Source organism: Streptopelia decaocto (genome assembly GCF_964273445.1).
Source record: "Streptopelia decaocto genome assembly, chromosome: 7".
NCBI classification, from domain to species: Eukaryota; Metazoa; Chordata; class Aves; order Columbiformes; family Columbidae; genus Streptopelia; species Streptopelia decaocto.
The window spans coordinates 50,199,979-50,219,300 of record NC_138661.1 but is presented as its reverse complement, the minus strand read 5'-3'; the positions used below and the strand labels follow the sequence as shown (position 1 = coordinate 50,219,300).

General features: G+C 41.2%; 1 protein-coding gene across 5 annotated transcripts in view; it reads right to left on the bottom strand.

Moving 5' to 3' along the window:
- The window catches only part of TSPAN4 (tetraspanin 4), a gene marked incomplete at its 5' end in the record, with an annotated part of 446,839 nt that overhangs the window by 372,933 nt on the left and 54,584 nt on the right, over positions 1-19,322 (bottom strand). For 3 of the 5 annotated variants that reach the window (XM_082059144.1, XM_082059146.1, XM_082059143.1), the window contains one exon: positions 3,522-3,615. Of the gene's footprint in view, positions 1-3,521; positions 3,616-5,031; positions 5,121-19,322 lie in introns of those variants that run through there. The other 2 variants (XM_082059145.1, XM_082059148.1) reach the window with 2 other exon arrangements.

Sequence of the window (19,322 nt, the reverse complement as noted above, 5' to 3'; positions counted from 1 at the left end):
AGAAACACAAAGTCTAGAGCTCCTTTACAGCACTCAGCTCAGTGTACCTCAGATTGTGCGTACAGTCACTGTTCCCAGTGACACCCCATGACAATGACTCTCTTAAGAAAACACCCATAATGACTACAGATGATTTGTCAGGAATGCTAATTGATATAAACTGGCATGATTTTGCCACAGTCAGTAGATTCAGACAAAAAATCTGTCCATACGCCAAGAAGCTTCTGCTTTGAGCAGTGTTCTCTGTTGGCTGACCCCTGACACATCTCACATGAATCCTTTCTCCTTCCTGCATTTTATCCAGCCAAAATTCATGGTCCATCGTAAGATCCATCCATCAGGGAAAATGTCTGCAGGCAAGATCAAGGATCTAAGTGATTAACAGGGGAGATGGGTGTGTGGGGAGAAATCATATGCTGCCTCTATGACAAGATCATGCTGCCTTCAGCAGAGGCAAAGCTCACTTGCAGGTTCACTAGAAGACTTCAGAGAAGAATACAAAGAAAAAGCTCCCCATGGCTTTTCTGCTTTTTTGTAATTGAAACAGTCATTTCTGCACAATACTAAATCAGAAGGAAAGATGAGCCAAGCTAACCACCTCATAAAATTCTGAGTTCCTCATCACACTAGCACCAAGCGCTTTGTACTTGGCCACAGAGAAAGGAGTGGAATTCAAAAGAGTTAAGAAATCTTGATCATAATGATCAGGAAGAACAGTGGTAATGCAAGATACCATTGATCAGTATTCCTTATACATAAAATATGCATGTCAGGGCATGCCTGCAGCACTGGAAGCAGTCTTCCAGCTGAGCAGTTGCTTCTTCCTTCAGTTCTCTCCATGACTTTTCATGACCTCTTTCCATTATTTTTCAATGCTCTTGGGAATCTGGAGAGGTCCAAGATGACTGGAAGTTGGCAAATGTTGTCCGAATCTGCAAGAAGGGCAAAAGAGATGGCCCTGATACCTATAGGCCTGTCAGTCTCACTTCTGTGCCTAGCAAAACTATGGAGAAGATTATTCTGGGAGTTACCGAAAAACACCTGAAAGACAATGCAGTCATTGGTCCCAGCCAGCACAGGTTCATGAGCGGAAGGTCTTCCTTAACACACTTAATTTCTTTCTATGACAAGGGTACACATCTAGGTGACCAAGAGAAGCCAGTTGACGTGATCTTTTTGGATATCAGTAAAGACTTTTATTCTGTCTCTCACAGTATCCTGCTGGACAAGATGTCCAGCACACAGATGGATAAACAGACAGTGCAGTGGGTGAGCAATTGGCTGATGGGCCAGGCTCAAAGGGTTCTAGTAAATGGGGTTATGTTGGTCTGGCAACCAGTCACTAGCGGGGTTCTGCAGGGATGCATCTCAGTGCCAGTACTCTTTAACATCTTCATAAATGACTTGGATGCAGGACTTGATGGAATACTAAGTTTGCTGATGACATAAAACTGGGAGGAGCTGTTGACACTCTCAAGGGCAGAGAGGCCCTGCAGAGGGATTTGGACAAATGGTAGAACTGAGCAATCACCAACCACACGAAGTTCAACAAGAGCAAGTGCCGGATTTTGCACCTGGGACAAGGCAACCCTGGCTGTACCTACAGACAGAGACAAGATGCTGGAAAGCAGCTCTGCAGAGAGGGATCTGGGGGTTCTGGTCGATGGCAAGTTGAATATGAGCCAAGTGTCCCTGGCAGCCAAGAGGGCCAACTGTGTCCTGGGTGCATCAAGCACAGCATTGCCAGCCGAGCGAGGGAGGTGATTGTCCCACTCTGCTCTGGTGCGGCCTCACCTGGAGCACTGTGTGCAGTTCTGGGTGCCACAGGATAAAAAGGATATAAAGATACTGGAAGGTATCCAGAAGAGGCCATGATTTGGAAAAGGGTTTAGACTGAAAGCTGTAGGAGGAGCAGCTGAGGTCACTTGGTTTGTTCAGCTTTGAGAAGAGGAGACTAAGGGGAGACCTCATCACAGTCAACAGCTTCCTCACAAGGGGAGAAGGAGGTGCTGATCTCTCTGGTGACCAAAGACAGAACCTGAGGGAATGGCAGGAAGATGTGCTAGGGGAGGTTTAGAATGGATATTAATAAAAGGTTCTTCACCCAAATGATTCTATGACTCAGGCTCACTTTTAGCTATTTTTCCTTAAAACAATTACTTTTACTCAATATTCAATTTCTGACAGGTATTATTCTCTACATATGCTGCAAGCAGCTCTCTAGAAGCAACCTTTCTTATTTTATTTGTAATTTGTAATTTACGCATCTGCAATATTGACAAAGGTTATAAATACACATTGTGTCCAATTCTCTTTCCTATAACCTTGCAACACAGAGCTTGAGGCCTTTTCCTTTTAAAGCATTACTTTCTCCTGCTATTGCCATTAGTTCTTAGGAGAATCGGTTACCTGAACACAATTACTTCCCTCATGCCAACCCCATATCCCAAACATCTACACCATGTCAACATTCAATTCCACTTAATTGTACAAGCATCCTACACTCCCTTAAGCACTTATTATTTTTTGTTCATTGAGTTATCTTCAAAGAAAATACTTGCACCTACGTAGACTTGCTCCTGCCCTTCTAGTCTTGCAGATGGATTCCACACAGGAGATACACAACTGACATATTCAGCTCCCCCAGACAGCACAAGACAGGAAAACACTTGTCTGAAAACCAGAGATGGCTTTTCAAGCAATTGTTATGCCATTGCTTTAAAGGGTACAAAATATCAAAATCACCTCAGTGATTTATTGAGCTATTGGTGGAAGAGAACTATTGACAAAAGAATCACAGGCAAGTTACATGAACATTCACTGATAGCTGGTAGGGGTAGGGAAGCATGTTCTTCACTGTATTTGTTTCAGGTAGAAATTAAGAGTTTGAGGGAATTAGAATTTTCCAGAGTTCTCATTTGGTATCCAAATAGCACTGAATTAGCTAGCTCTCTTACACTGCTGGGAAAATTCCAGTCTCTCATTTTAAGTGCTTACCTAGAAACAGATTCAGTAACATTCCAGCACTGAGAAACCCTCTCCTTTCACCTGCCTATGACTACATGCCACACATGTATGATGGGTTCAATTTCCGGCCTTCTGAATTAGTCAAGAAGTTTAATCTTCTTTGCACAAGGAATAATTTTTTCTCCTGTTTTTATTTAAATTTGTTTTTCTCTCTGAAACTGTTCTCAGGAACAAAGTTTTTCATCTAATTCTCTTCTTGGCCATTGGATGAAAAACTAGAAAACACAATGTGCGTATTCTTCCATCATCCCCCACCACAAACCTCAGCACAAGGTGCAGGTGGCCAGAAGAGTTTGCAATGCTGAGCTTCCAGTATGAGCTCTTGGGGGTGGGGGGAAAGGTATGTATCCATTTGGCTTGAGACTGGTAAATCCATTTTGGTTATTTGCACTAGTAGGTAAACTGACCAAGTATAGATAGAGAAAAATATTATTGTAACAGATTATAGCTAACAAATCCTACTGGGGAAAACAGAGTGTGTAGGAGAAACTCACTGTGACTGGTGGTTGTGCAGATGACACACAAGATGCAGTTGGAAGCAGCTTTTGATGTCCCACAGCAATAACAGCCAGCCCTTCAGTGATGGCACTGCAAGACACAAAACAGACCCATGAGTAAAACAGGCAGATGGTCATCAGGAGTCACTTCAGGAACAGACTTTCTAATCCTGGATTACAGGTCCCTGCTTCACTATCCCCTTCCCTTCCCCTCTGTACTTCCCCACACACTCTTCAACTTCAATTAATTCTGTTATTAAAATGAAACTTAGGTCACCAAATAAAGACTGACTTACTGGAGAAGATCTCTTCTTGCACATTTCCAAAACAGAATTTTTAAAAACATCTAAATGAGGTGACATTAACTAATTGAATCCATATGCAAACTAATAAAGTGAGAGTGAAGATGCAATGGCATGCTGGGCATGCATAGAAAAGTCCACGTAAAGACTGCCTATAGAACAGCACCCTGTAATTTATGATCCACCAGCATCCCAAGAAACAAGCTTTGTTGTTCCCAGGGAAAAATGCACAGAAAGCATTTGGAAGAGAGCACAAGCCTATGTATCCTATGCAGGGAGGAGGCCACAATAAGGGAGAGTAAAATTGATAAATATTTCTAACCATTCCAGTTTCTGAGATTGACAAATGCCAACAAAGCCAGGTCAGCTGGTAGAAGCAAATTCCCACAAATGAAAAGCACCTTCTGCTGGGAGTGGTAACATTGTACAAAGTGGTGCTGCAGAGGGAAAAGTAACCTCGTAGCTGTACTCAAATGCATAGCAACATTCAAACACATAACCAACCAACACTTCAGTTCTACCTACAGAAACACCAGTAAGGTCTGTATTGTAGACAAACTCTTCTGAAAAAAATTAACCCCTTCCTTTTCCACTACAGTTTTATCATTATAGTGGATAATGAATTACACTACTGTTTCATGCCACAAGATTTCTGCTAGTATATACATCTCATTAGCATTAAGTTTGGAACTGCAGAGAGGATTTAGTTAAGTACAGCACAATTAGCCCCACTGTAAATTACTTCGAGTTAGAAAGCCAGCCCCAACAAAAGAACTATGATATTGCTGCTGACCACAGACAACCAAGACTGTAGATTATTTACCCACTTGGAAGACATTAGGTCTGTAGACCAACTGTGCCCGTTTGCCACAGTGTAACTCCTAGTTTTTGTTGTGGGGTTTTTTGGTTGGGATTTTTGTGTTTGTGGGGTTTGTTTGTTTGTTTAATCTTGCTATTTCAGGTGCTTAATGCCACTCATTTCCAGATCGTCTAAAAACCCGGTACAAACAGAAAGCAGACTACATCCCTGTCATGTGCAGGGGTGTTGTTGTCTGACATTTCACTGCCACATAAATCAAACAGGCTCTGAAGGAGAATCAGCAATGCATTCCCTAAATAATACTTTATTTTGGTTTGTTTTGTTTTGTTTTTCTAAAACACAGAACTAAGGAAGTAGATATTAAGTGCTTATTGAGGAGAGCTACCTGATGATTTTTAGATTATATTTTTTCTAAACTTGACAAATACCAGAAGCAACGTCAGCTTTTTAGGTAAAAGGCATCTGAAAGCAAAATCCTTCTTTTAAACCAGAGTCACTCATAACAGAAAAGATGCTTCCTAGAAAAACAAATTCAATCATGAAGCAAGAACAAGCGAGAAGACTTAGTAATAACAATGCAAATGAATCCTTCTTTCTCCATGACTTTTGTGGACTGGCATTGGCTGGTTCTGCTGGTTCTTGGCTACTGTGAAAAAGAGAACAAGCTAGACAGACTACTGGCTTGACCCAGTCTTACCATCCATTTGCAATCCCAGAGAGTGCAGTGCAGTAAACACAAGCACAGATGCACAAGAACACATTTCATGCCTTATTCTTTCTACAGGAATGCATGGGGAAGTATGTAGCTAAAGCTGTATCTACACTGCTGTGACACATGCTTTCAATACAGCCAACAATCAGCTCAAGAGGTAAGTCAGAGAAGACGTAGAAGCACACACACAACATTGCCTCCAGTGAGGCTGGGTAGCTGTGTATAACCCAGTATCACCATATCATTAACATCATGCCTGTTAAACAGTGTTAATGAAAGCTAGGTCACGTATGGCTGTTCAGGCTGCAATCCTGCCTCCTGAAACAGAGGTTGTCCCTGACACCAGAAGCAGCAGCATTACACTAATGAGAAGATGTGATCTCAGTAGGCTGCATCTAAGACTACTACTGAAGTCTAGAAGACATCCAAAATCCTCCTCTTTTGAGTATCATAGTCATTACACAGATTTCCCTTGAATCACAGAACAGCTGGGTTTGGGAGGGACCTCTGGAGATCCACTAGTCCAATGCAGCTGCTAAAGCAGGTTCATCTAGAGCAGGTTGCACAGGAATGCATCCAGGCAGTTTGTGAATATCTACAAAAAAAGAGACTCCACAACCTCTCTGTGGACTTTCCAAAACATGAGCCCAGGTAACTACAGTTTCAGAGCAGAAGGTGCTGGCACCACCTGCAGAGAGAACAGCGCTCCACTTCCCTCTGCACAAAACCTCAAGCAAAACATTTTGTCTGCTTTGTGTCCTCCTTTCATTCCTGAGTATCTGGTTTTGTTCTTTGTCTCCTCTTTTGACCACGGACTACCTTTGACAAGATATTTACGTCTGTTTACCATGCATTGCTGAGCACAACAGGGCCTCTAAGCATTAACATTAATAACAACAGGAATGTCAGCTGCAGTATAACCCCCAATCAGCGCTACAGGCTCTCCAGAAACCCAGCTACACCAGACTGCTCCAGAGACCAGAGGGTTGTGTTTAATCTTTCTATCCTGGCTTGTGTCAAACACTTCCTGGCTCCCTGGCATGTACCACAGAACCTGGAGTCCATCTAAAGAGATGTCTCTGACATCTCCCAACCATTTAGATTTTTTTTCAGGCAAACTTCACAGGGGAAACTACAGCCTAGCAAGAGCGGGTAGATACAGTCTTAATGCCTAAATTCAAACTCTCTAATTAAAAACCTGTCAAGGACAGCTCAGCTTTCCAGGAACTTGGACACCCTGACCTAGACCAGAGTCCTGCTCTCCGATTTTTTTGTTTTGAAATGCCTATACTTGCTCTCTCCACTCTTGCATCCTTCTCTGGAAATTGTTCTCAGAGGCAAAGATCAAGGTGACTTTCTGCTGTGACCCAGAACAGCTGTTCCTTATATTTGTCTGCACATTGGTCAAGAAATCTGGTTTCTAGATGTAGAACACCTCTCAGCATCCTAGTACTGTCCTGAGCTTGCTGCTTCTTCACAGAATTATAGAACGGTTTGGGTTGGAAGGGACCTTAAAGATCATCTAGCTGCAACTCCCTTGCCATGGGCAGGTATACCTTCCACTAGATCAGGTTGCTCAAAATCCCATACAATCTGACCTTGGACACTTCCAGGGACGGAGCATTCACAACTTCTCCAGGAAACCTGTTCCACTGTCTCACCACACTCACAGTAAAGAATTTCATCCTAATATCTAATAAAAATCTATCCTCTTCTAGTGTAAAACCATTAACCCTCCTCCTATCACTACACTCCCCAATAAAGAGTTCCTGGCCATTTTTCTTGTACGCCCCTTTTAAGTACTGAAAGACTGCAGAGCAAGGTCTCCCAGGAGCCTTCTCCAGGCTAAACAACACCAACTTTCTCAGCCTTTCCTCATGAGCAAGGCAGTCCAGCCCCCTGATCATCTTCATGGCCCTCCTCTGGACCTGCTTGAGCAGGTCCATGTCTTTCTTATGTTGGGGGCCCCAGAGCTGGATGCTGTACTCCAGGTGGTGTCTCACAAGAGCAGAGTAGAGGGGCAGAATCACCTCCCTCGACCTGCTGGTCACACTTCTTTTCATGCAGCCCAGGATACGGTTGGCTTTCTGGGCTGTGAGTGCACAAACTCATATTCAGGTTTTCATCCATCAATACCCCAAAGTCCTTTTCCACAGGGCTGCTCTCAACCCACTCATTCTTTAGCCTGTATCTATGTTTGGGATTGCCCCAACTCATGCAGACTTTCCATTTGGCTTTGTTGAACTTCATGAGGTTCCCACAGTCTCTGTTCTGCTTTCAACTAGTGCAACTGTATCAGGAAACTTATTGACTGCCTGTATTCTTGCATTAGCAGATAGTGCCTATAAAATAAAAAAGCTATTCTGTGAAGTCCTACCAAACACAAGAGGCTGTGAATTTTCTATTTTAAAAACAAAAGCAGCATTCATTTCTGCTTTAAGATAAAAATAACAAAAAGAAACGTCAACAAGTTTCATCTCTGTACCACCACACACCGGTCTCCCACCCACCCCCACTTTTTTCTTTTTTCTTCTTTTTTTTTTTTAAGGTAATGTTGTATTTCTTGCCTGCACACTCTTCCCTCAAACAAAACTCCACCTGACATCTTAGAATCATCATGCTTATTTGAAATCTCTTCCTTCAATTCCTATTGCTTGATGCAAGACATCTCCTTGCTCTCACAAAAGATTACAACTCTCCTGCCGTGCCCATACCATCATCATGTACTCAAATGCAGCAGATTTGCCAGATAAGCTACCTCCAGCTGATATCTGTGCAAGCTTCGATACTTGAACTACCCTTCCGGATTCCCCTACGGTTTGCATATAGACATATATGCAAACCGTAGGGGAATATATAAATCGATACAACCTTCCCACTCCTATTTTAGGATTTCCTGAACTCTATGCTATTCTTATATCAAAATTAACCCTGACAACCCTATTCCTGCAACATGTGTTTCACTCTTGTCTCAGAAAATGACTGGATTGATTCTGCTCTCTAGAGTTACTCTTTACAAAGTCCAGAATATGGGACTGTAGCACACTTGCATATCAGCTCTTAAACTGATGAGCACATGAGCTCTTCAGTAAACACTTAACCAAATAAAGCTCCAGCTCATAGCTACGTGCCCTATACCACAAAATGGTAGAGAGCTGCAAACATTACTGATGAACTGTGATCCTGTGTGCTTGAGACCCATGTACAACTTATAACTAAAGACATCTCTCCTCTGTCCAAGATTAAGGCTCCAGGGGATATTCTTTTACCAAACTACACTTACAAAAAGTAGACCATCGCTCCTGCTAATTCAGAAGTGACTGATCCTGAGCACAGCTACATGTCTGGCAGACTGTAAGATATCTGACCTCTTTCTACTCTATCGTATGTATTACTGTAATACTGGACACTTTCCAGTACTGTATTAAACAACAAAACCATCTGTCACGTGTTGTTTATCTTTTAGCAACATTCCAGAGAGAATTGCATGGCCTGGAATATTCTCTTAACAAGGCTTTGTTAAATATTTGCACTGTGTTCCTGCTTGCAAGGATATCTGTGCTCAGCACTTAGCACTGAAAGCTGCAAGATCTGTGATCCTCCTTAGGCTGCCCTCAAGTCTCAGCCTGACCCGTGAGAAAGTTCCCTCTTCTCCTGCAGGGGAACTCTCATTTTTATTGCTTTTATTCTCAAATACAGAGCAGAAAGATGAGGCTTTAAGCTCTTATGTACCCTGGGCATTCTAGATGAAATCAGCAACATGAACAACCCACACTTTGGGGAGGACGAGGCTGTCCCAGTGCAGCCTGAGAAGGCTGTTACTCTTCAAAGCAGGTAAACCTACAAGGGAGGCTGAAATGTGGCAGCCTCCTGAGGGTCTCTCTGCATCAGCCCATGCTTTCCATTATGGTCATCCAACTCTACATGTCTGCCTTTGTATGTAGTGTAACTAGATCCCAAGGAGATCTGTGCTATATAGTTACAGAAAACAAACTATCTTGAGACCAGAAACTGTTGAGGAGTTTTAACAATCATGTGAAATCCAGAGTGTTGTGCTAGTCAATTTATTTAGGTTGCCAGACATCACCACTCAGACATTATTGTGATGTGCACTAACAGTTTAACAGTTTCAATATTCATAATTAAATCAAAGTGATTTGAAGTCCAAAATATGAAACCCTGATTAAGGTCAGCAGCTTTAAACTTGGTTTCTATTTTTAGTTGTTATGCTTGAAAAAGGGCTGATACCCCATACACTAAAGTTAAGCACGCAAATTTGTTAAGGAAGATACATCACCATTCATTTATCTAAGTAGTTATGCAAGAAATGATACATATATTCAAGTTTCAATTTTTGCTATTTTTAGATGAATGCATAATGGATTTCCTTTCTACTAAAGTTGGAGTTGGATTTTTTTGTTTGTTTCTTCTTTTGTTTTGTTGAAGTTTTTTTATTGTTTAACTTTTACTATGTCATGCTGTCCTCGGAGGAAAATTGAAACCAAATTAAAACCTGCAGAAATAGCATTTATTTACTACCTAAACTGTCCCAAACTTGATGGTTCATGAAGAAAGTAGGTTTATCAAAACAAACTTTACCTTTAAAATTATTTTTAAAATAGTATTGCCTACAGTGAGAGAAAGGAAAAGTAAATGGTTCTACTAGAATAAAGAGAATATCTCACCATCTTTCATTTAGTCTTTCATCCTTCTCTGGTGCAAGCTATATAGCATTCTCAACTCTAAATCAAGTCTCACAACTTCACGAGTTACCTGTTGTGGAACTGATACTGCTGAGAAATTTAAGTGACAAATATTCTCCCTACTCCTGCAGAATAGGCTATTTCTCTCACAGGTTATCCTGGCACTGTAGTGAACTCTTTTTCCAGACAATTAAGCCATTGATTTCCTGTGGTTTGAGCCCCTCCATTTTCCTTTAAAGCCCTAGCCAAACTTGCACTAGTAAATACTTTTTTAATTTAAGTGCTATTAAATGGTTTGGAAAAGTTTAAGTCTTAACCTGATTTGTCATTATTTCAAATTCACCATTGAAGAGGTTTCTTTTCAGATAATTCATTTCATTTCATCTACGAGATTATACACATACACAGATACAGATATAGCACTGTTGAAATGCATTGATTCCAGTACTCGCCCGGTGATTCTTAAAAATGTTTCAGGTTTTTCTGAAACATACGGTGCTTTTAAAATATAACAGGTACTCAGCTCCTGAAATATATTCTCAGTGGACACAGCCAACTATTTCTCACAGTAAGCCTTTGAGTAGAGATCATAGGTATTTTCTAAAGAAAGGAGAAAGGAGTTACTCCAGTTCCCAGAGAGCTGACTCATCTCTTAGAGCATCACAAGATTGCATGTATTTGTCCCTCTATCATCTTTATAAGCACAAGGACTAACCTTTCCATGCTGTGACAGGTGTGGACCTGACACACTATGAGGAAGGCAGCACCGGCGACAGCAGGATCCTGCCCACTCTCCAAGCGCTCTCTGAGCAAGGGTAGCACAGCACTGCCTGAGATAACTGATGGTTTACCAGCTAGGCCCAGGGTCACAGCACACTCTTCCAGAAACCCACATAATATTGTGGCATATCCTATCTTTGCCCTTTGTGGTAACTTTACAGAGTTAAACCAACACATTCTCAGTTTTGAGGAAAGACTAGATCTTTTTTTCTCCTAAACCAACTATCCAAAACACACAAAACAAATAAGTTTTCCATCTCGGGTTGTAGCAACCCCTTCAGCTCTGATCTTCCATCAGAGCAACTGGATCTGGCCACAGGTCCCTGTGCTGGCAGAGCTGTGTAGCATCCGCTGTGAGCACATCAGGCAGCTATTACACATTAACACATTTTTTTGTTGGGCCAGAATTGCTGCACCTATGGCAGGCACTTTGTGGTAAATGAAGAGCTTCTGTGCAGTAATTGAAGAGTGCTGCTGTCTGGCAATGGTGAGAGCACTGGATGCCACCCAGTCAGTGAGTGAAGTAAAGCACAACTCATATCTATCTGGGCCAGGATAGCTGCATTCACATTGTCCAAAGGGTTCTTCATTTTGACAAGTGTTGTTCCACGCAACTTTCTGACAGTCTTAACCACTAGATTTCCCCACAAACTTGTAAGCTTACCCCTTCTGTCTGGGGTGAGCACTCACATTCAGTTTGCTTCCAGCCAAACCCCTTTAGAAATACACTTATGTCTCCTTGTCATGAAGCATCCTCAAGACTTCACAACTTGCTGCCCTGCCCTTCTCAAGTCCCGCAAAAATTTGGATGCCTTGGGTAACACCCACAAGTACATAGTCCCAGTGACAAGAGGCTCATTATAGGATAACTGCACAAAACACATTGAAAATTTATTTGTGGTATACAGAGGAGTCAAATTATCACCTTTCAAGCAGAACCTGTAATAGTCTCCAACACACACTTATTTGTGAAGTCTAGAAAGCACCTAAACCAGTACCTACATACTAGGTCTCTATATCAAAAATACTAAACAACTATACACATTGCTGGTACCTCAAACACGTTTATAGGGTTGTTAGCATCACTAGGCCTCAGCAAAACCAAACTAATATTGTTTTCTGTGTTTGCTTTAAGTCCCACTGTAGAAATGAAGGTTGGCTTATCGCTTCAGAATCAACATCTTTAAACTATTTGGATGCGTTTGAAAGTTTTGTGCTGAGTCAGTTACCGTAATGCCACATCATACCATATTAGTTAAAGCAACTTGATGCAGACACCATTCTTTATGTCCTTGCTAGATCCCTGTTATACAGGCAAAGCAATTATGAAAGGGACTTGAGTCTTGCTTCTCTGCCCCTCAGTTCTCACACTCAACAGAGAGAACACTCCAACTAACTGGTCCATCTGCCCTTTGATAGCAGAAATCACCTCTCACGATACCTATTTACTATGTCCAGCTCTGGAAATAATTACTATGTCCAGCATACAAATAATTACCTGCTTATACTTAACAAAAAAGAGGAAAACAGGAAAAAATACATACATACATATATATATATATATATATATATAAAAAAAATAATGCAAAGCTCCATACAAGTTTATCACTAGGTAGAAAGTCCATCTTGAAGTTTCAGAAAAGTATAGACAGCAAAAAGGAAAATCCAAATTTAAAGTATTTCAATTTGATTGTCCTTCTGTCTTGCAGTTTGGTACAATCAGACAAGAGTTGGTCAGGTAAACTAAAAGTTACTGGTAGAGATTAGACTTGCAGGGATAGCAGCTGTTCACTGGTATCCTAACAGCATTATTTCTTGTTAGAACCACACCAGGCCCACAAGTCAATAACAACTGTAATGTCTGTCTTTACCTTTCCCCAGCAGTTTCTGCCATCTGCCTTTGCTCTTCTGTCTCATCTTCAGTCTGGCACAGTCTAAAATTGCTCTCTAGTTTATACTTCATATGCATGTTGTTATTCACTTTGAACAGCTAGTGCTGTACTCTGTTGCAAACACAATGCTTGGCTGATGCCCATCCATTACAATTAGCATGCACTACCCTAATGCAAACAAAACACCTCCCAACCCAGAACCCATGCAAGCAGGCCCCTTATGGAAATGCCTGCTCATACAGCACTGTAAGCATCTGGCATTGTTTGGGGCCTGTGAGTTATCTGGTCCTGGCCCTGAGCAGATGGCTAACCAAAGCAAGTATTTAATTTTCAACTATGAGAAATGCTGCTGTGGCTACCTACAGTGAGACTATACTTAAGAAATGTGGCTGTATCAAAACTTTGTATCACTTAAGATGGAAGTAAACTCCTGCTATGAAAATAACATCCTCTTGCTTCTGGTTTGCTTTAACATTAGGCAGTCCACAAGAGATAAGTCAGAGGGATGACACCTCACAGCTGGATGGGAACAAGAGACAAAAGCCAGCCACAGAAGTCAAGCAAAGTCTAGAACCAGCTGGGAAAAAAAGCAGTTCCTCATTATGAGCAGGCTCTGAAGTATAAGCTGATAAAAGTTGCTCATGTTCTACAGAGCAGGAAAGAAAGTTAACAAACAACATACAAACATAGAAATAGAAGTTGTTTCTTGTACCTGGTCCATGCTTTCCATGATATGCCAATGCCATAATATTTCCAACACTAAGGCAGGTACACAATTTCATCTCCAGTCAACACAAGTCCAGCCAGCAGTTCCACACTATGTCCTTTCTACACCTTAATCACTCAGTGTAGGTGACATAAACAGTTACAGCTTTATCTACAACAAGAGGTATGTCCTGTTCATACTGATGTCCTCTGGACTACTGTAAGAAATTCCCTTACAAAAACACCCCAGTGGAGTCCCAGACTAATTTCCCTGACTCTTCACCTTGTGAATTAATGGATTTGTATGTATACATGGAATACATGTATGTATACATGGAACTTTACTGTTCTGCAAGTTTCTATTCCCTAGGTTTCACAAAGCAGAGACTCAGCAATGGATTCCAGAAATTCTTCTTAAATAAATAATTTATTTATAAGGTAGAGCATAGAGCAGCCCAAGCTGGGTGCTTCCAGTAGAGGGACCTCAAATAAAGAAAACCTTGGGCAGTAATATCCTTACAATCTAAGTTTTCTACCCCTTGCATGTCAGCTTAGGCAAATTGTAAAATTAGAGTCTGGGGCCTCCCCGTTCTTCATTGGATATCTTCATTTTTGTCAGATGGGTCACTTCTTATCTTTGCAGGTAGTTGTTTGTCTTTTTACAGACCAGACTAGATGTCAATCAAAGTCCTGAACTTCAGCTGCTATTTTGCACCTGCAGCTGGAGAGCAAAATAAATCTTAAGGACACAGAAAGTTCAAAAGTTCACAGCAAACTTAGTTACTTATGCTAAGTAGTTCTACATAAGCAGTTTCTAAACAAGTTCTATAAGATGCAGTACACCAAATAATACAAGAAGCTAAGTCATCCATTCCCTAACATTAGGAACATAAAAAAGAACTAGCAAAAATAATTCCTGCAGACCCATTCCTCCTGGAAACTCCTTCAATTGTGTCTGCAAGACAAAATAAACCAAGAGTGTAAAGCTGAGGAAAGGGGATGGGCAAGTGGGAAAAGAGCACAGCAAAACAAGCTGAGAAAGCCCTGCATTCATGCCCTCATGGAATCCACCTGAAGGGAGCCCAGGGCTGATACCTTTTTGAGCAGAAGAATCAAGCAAGAAAAGAGCAAGCCCAAAACCCACAGCCACTTGGGTAATAATGCTGATGGAACGCCAGCAGGAGGCTGGTCTCACCAGCTCACGACAGCTCTTCCCATGCTGTGCTCTCACAGCACAGAAACAAGATCATGAGACTAGTGCAATGGTTCATGTCTCCACACCCTAATCCTCACTGTGGCAGAAAACGGATACTCTAAAGGCCTAAATCCTGTGCTATAAAGCTATAGTTGCAAGGCAGCCTGCTACAAGAAAGAGGAAGTGATTCAAATTACAGCTCTGATGCCTTCACTCCTGCACTTGCAAGTCAAGTTTAAAGAATATGCTTTACTGGTCACGCCTTTGCCACAGTACACAAAAGCCACCCCACTTTGTATTCTGAGCTAGCCAAGCAGTACATCCTTCATCACAATACCCAGGAGCTTCTCAGCAACTCTACCTGGCCATGAGTACGTGTAAACTTCTGCAGAGAGCATGACAGGCACTTGGGAAACGGGAATGAAGTTAGCAAATTATCAAACTTGAGGACAACTTCCATAACCTCCCAGTTAGTATCTGTTGTACAATGTAAGAAATACAATGTGCTTCTTCAGAGTCTTTCCCTTTTCTAGGGGCTTTGTCAGAGTAACATTACACACACACACACAAACACACACACACACACACCCTGAATCACCAACTGGAGACAATTCACATGCCTCAGTTCTACCCTCATATCAACAACTTCAGCCTAAAAGCCAGAGCAGAGACAGAGAAAGAACACTGGAAACAAATTACCAAGTTCCTCCCATCTCTCACTTGCTAGATGGAACAATATTGACATTGGTCAGCAGCTTCTGTCAGGAATAAATACAAAAGCAAGCATTGTTTTGGCTAATGTATTGAGTAACAAGGATATTTTCTGAAGAAACACCTCACTCACCCTATTAGTTGCACCCATCTAGTCACTATGCCAGTAAAGGCAGGCAAATGACTCTCTTCAATAAGGAGAGTCACAGGAATGAAACAAAAGGGTTGCAATGGGTGCGATAAATAGCCCTTCCAAAAAAGCGTCAGTATATTTAAATAAAGATACTAGCCCAACAAGAGCAAATAAACAGCAGTAATTCCCTTCAGATAAAAAAATAAGCCATGTTTAATCAAGGTGGTCATTTTGCATTGATAGAGCCAGTCCATCTACTGAAAAATAACATTTTACTGAAAAAAATCTTTCCAACCACTAGGGTTATTAGCCCAGAATAAGAATGCTTGATACTGGTATAGTTTGTACTCCTACAAGGGCAATTTAGAGTAGAACATTTATACTATGTAACATTTACTATCCCTATTAACAATCCATTCAGCAAAGTATTTGCCCTCCCCCTCAGTCACAGATGTGATCACATACTGTGAGATAGTCCCACTGCTAGGCAAGGCAATAATAAACTATGTGGATCTGAAGAGCTGGATTCTACAAAAGGACTGCCCAATGTGAGAGAAGAAATCATGCTTCATCCCCTTTTTCTTTTTCAGAAGTACACAACTTCTGTGGACCTTGCTATTGGGCATATTTTGTACGGTAGAAAGTCATTCCATTATAGATTTCTCTCTCTCTTCTGCAAACACTTTCTTTGTAAGATCAGCAAGTAAAGTTTCTGTAAGGTCAAAATCGGCTTTTTACCCTCTAGAGACCTAACTGGTCTTTTCAAGCAGTTTAACAGCCTTTATCTCCTGAAAACATTTCAGTAGTGTGGGTGGCTCCTCTAATTCCCCTTGCATTATAAAGATATCTGCAAGCCCTGCAGACAGTATCAGGTACACATCATACAGCATAGTCACCAAGTGACATTATTCTGTTGAATACACACAGATTACAGGAGCACATGCCAAAGATAACATCTATCCTCTAATGCCTATCAAAGCTAAGGAGACTTCAAACCATCTCGCAAGGCAGCCAGGTTGATTCTGTGACAGTATCCACGTGGCTGTCAGCTTTGCTCCCCCTTTGGATACGCCATAGCACATTTTCCAAGCCTGTTACACTGTTTTTCAGCCCCTGCTTAGGAGTACCAGAGGGCTTCTCAACTAAACAAAACTTTTACTTCAGAGGAAGTAAAGTTCTCCAAGTCCAGCAATTAAAGACTTCTGCTGTATATGTGGGGTGCAACATGCTCCAACAAGATCAGCTTCTAACAGAGCTTATAACCAGTCCTCAGTCTACAATACCTCACTTATAGCAGTGAAGAAAGCAGGCAGAACAGTGTGGAAATGTGAACTGATAGTGTGCATGTTCATGTGTATACCTGTACACACACATTGTTATAATCTTTTATTTATTACAGGTGTTACATAGAAGATCAGTATCAAAAAACAACATTACTCCTTCAAACAGGGCACAGTGCCCGTCCACCTTTAACATGCACAGTTTAGTTTATACATGCCTCAGCCACAAGCTATGATTTTTTTACATCTTAGTCTTTACTGCATGTTTTCTCACCTGTGAGACACAGGTTCTCATCATTACAAAGACCAGAAAATACAGATATATTGATACATTCACATTAGTTCAAGGTTCAGCCTCAGAGTAGACCACTCACTCTAATTACTTACACTGCCTGCAATGCTGTTTTGCAACACTAGTTTGTTGGTAAAAATCACCAAAACAATCAGTCTGAACCACATACTTCAACAAGTTCAGATGTAGTTGGGTACAGCTGAGAGCATAAAGACACAGCCAGGAGAGCCTGGGCCTGAAGCAGTTCCATGTTCACTTTAATTGATGTGTAGGATAACGCTGAAAATGGCAATCTGATTCACATTGCACTCCGCCTGCCTGCTCTTTACCTGTCTCCTCTCTCATGCTGACACCAGCATTCAGAATCAGCTGTGAATCTGGTAACTCTGCAGAAAATAATAATAACAGAAAAATCTGGCATAAGGAAAAGAGTGAGGAAAACACAGCCACAGGCAAGAGGAAGTCAGGACCACCCCTTTCTGCAGTATTCTAGATGTGCATTGCAGAAGCATTTTAAGTCCATTACAAAAAGCAATCCCAAGAGCTAAAATCCAAACACATTTTCAAGTGTCATATGAGTCCTAGACAGAACATATATGAAACTTCACATAAGGCTCTTTTACCTGGGTTAACACACCTACACCTTATACAGTAAAGAAAAATAATCGCAATCCCTAATATATAAAGTTTACAACCCCAGCACCCAGACATAAGATTATATGAGTATTCAGTGAAGACAATAAACTCATTATCTGAACTATAAGTCAAAGTACTCCTTCAGATTCAAAGCTGGTGCTACACTGTGCTTTGTTTTTGTCATTGCCACTACTTGAGATTTCAAAAAAATCCACGTGTGTCCTCACTGTCTTCAGGAATTAATCAAACATTTTGGAACATACTAACAATAATTTGAGAAGTAGGACAACCTTTTCACTTGACAGCCCTGCCAGCACCCTTTGAATCAACATCAGTAACTACTAGACACAGTAGCAACTGTAAAATAATGACCTAACCATGTTTAATTCCTGACATGTATGATAGTAACGTGATTTTGATGGATGCATTTAGCATTAATCATGCCATTGGTCATTAATTCAGCTAAAAAATTTCCTTTTGGAACTCATTATTGAACATACCTATTGATAATTATAATCTTGAATTATTACTGACTTTTCCTACACTAAAGCTTACAATTGAACTGTAAGAAAACTGAACTTTCTGGCAGGTAAAAAGGGAATAGCATGAAAATTTTGTTTCACCTAAGCCTTAAAATATCATGCAAAATAAGACCAAAAAAAAGCTGTAGTGAAATGGGAGAAAAATGTGTGTCTTCAATTAATCTATAAAATGAGGAAGCCCTTAAAAGCTCTGAATAAGATATGCAACCTGGGTTCAACTCTTGCAGTCTTCACTTGTGTTAATAATTTCATTATTGTATGAGTTGGACACAGACCCTTGTGTGCCCTCCAGGTTCCTACACATGAGCTGCCAGAAGAAAGACTGAAATCTGTGCCCATACATGGAAATAATACTCTGTGATCTCTTTGCTGATGAACTCCCTCTGCTGCTGCAAAGCCAAGTACCCCACCAACCCAGCCTCTTTGCAAATAACTCCACTAATTCCTTAGTTCTCTTATCTGCATTTTATTCATACACTAGGGATAAGTTATGCCTCCTTTCCACATCTTTCTCTGCTTAAACTGTACATTGCCTTGGGGAAGGGACTGGTCCTTCTACATGTGGCACTTCAGACCTGTTAAGCACTCCTGCAATTCAAATGACAAGAGCTTAAAAACCATTAGCAAAATAAATGAATGACAAGTCTAACCCACAGTTTATGAGCTGCCCATGGCTAATAGAGCATGCTGCTGGGGCCCACAAGTGCTCCCAGATGGGGTAATTTAGAAATTAAATCCAAAATGTTAGTAACTCCAGCACAAGCACAGCACAATCATGGCACATGCAGTGCCCAAACGGTCCTGGCAGGAGCCTGCTCCTCCAGCTGATTCCTGCATCTCATGTCTTAGGTTGAAAACTATAAGTGAATTACTCTTAAGGGAAGGTCACATATTGTTAAACTTAGTGTATTAAATCTATTCCATGCCAAGAGAAATTGCTTACTGCAAGAGCAGCTGAGGGCATGCAGCACCTTGTGGGTAGCTCTGGATCATGAACTCTCTGCACTAGCTATATCTGACTGAGGCAGAAGATCAGTCTTTCTGCAGTTCTGCCTACCACCACTTCCATTACACAGTAACATTTCTGAAAAGAGG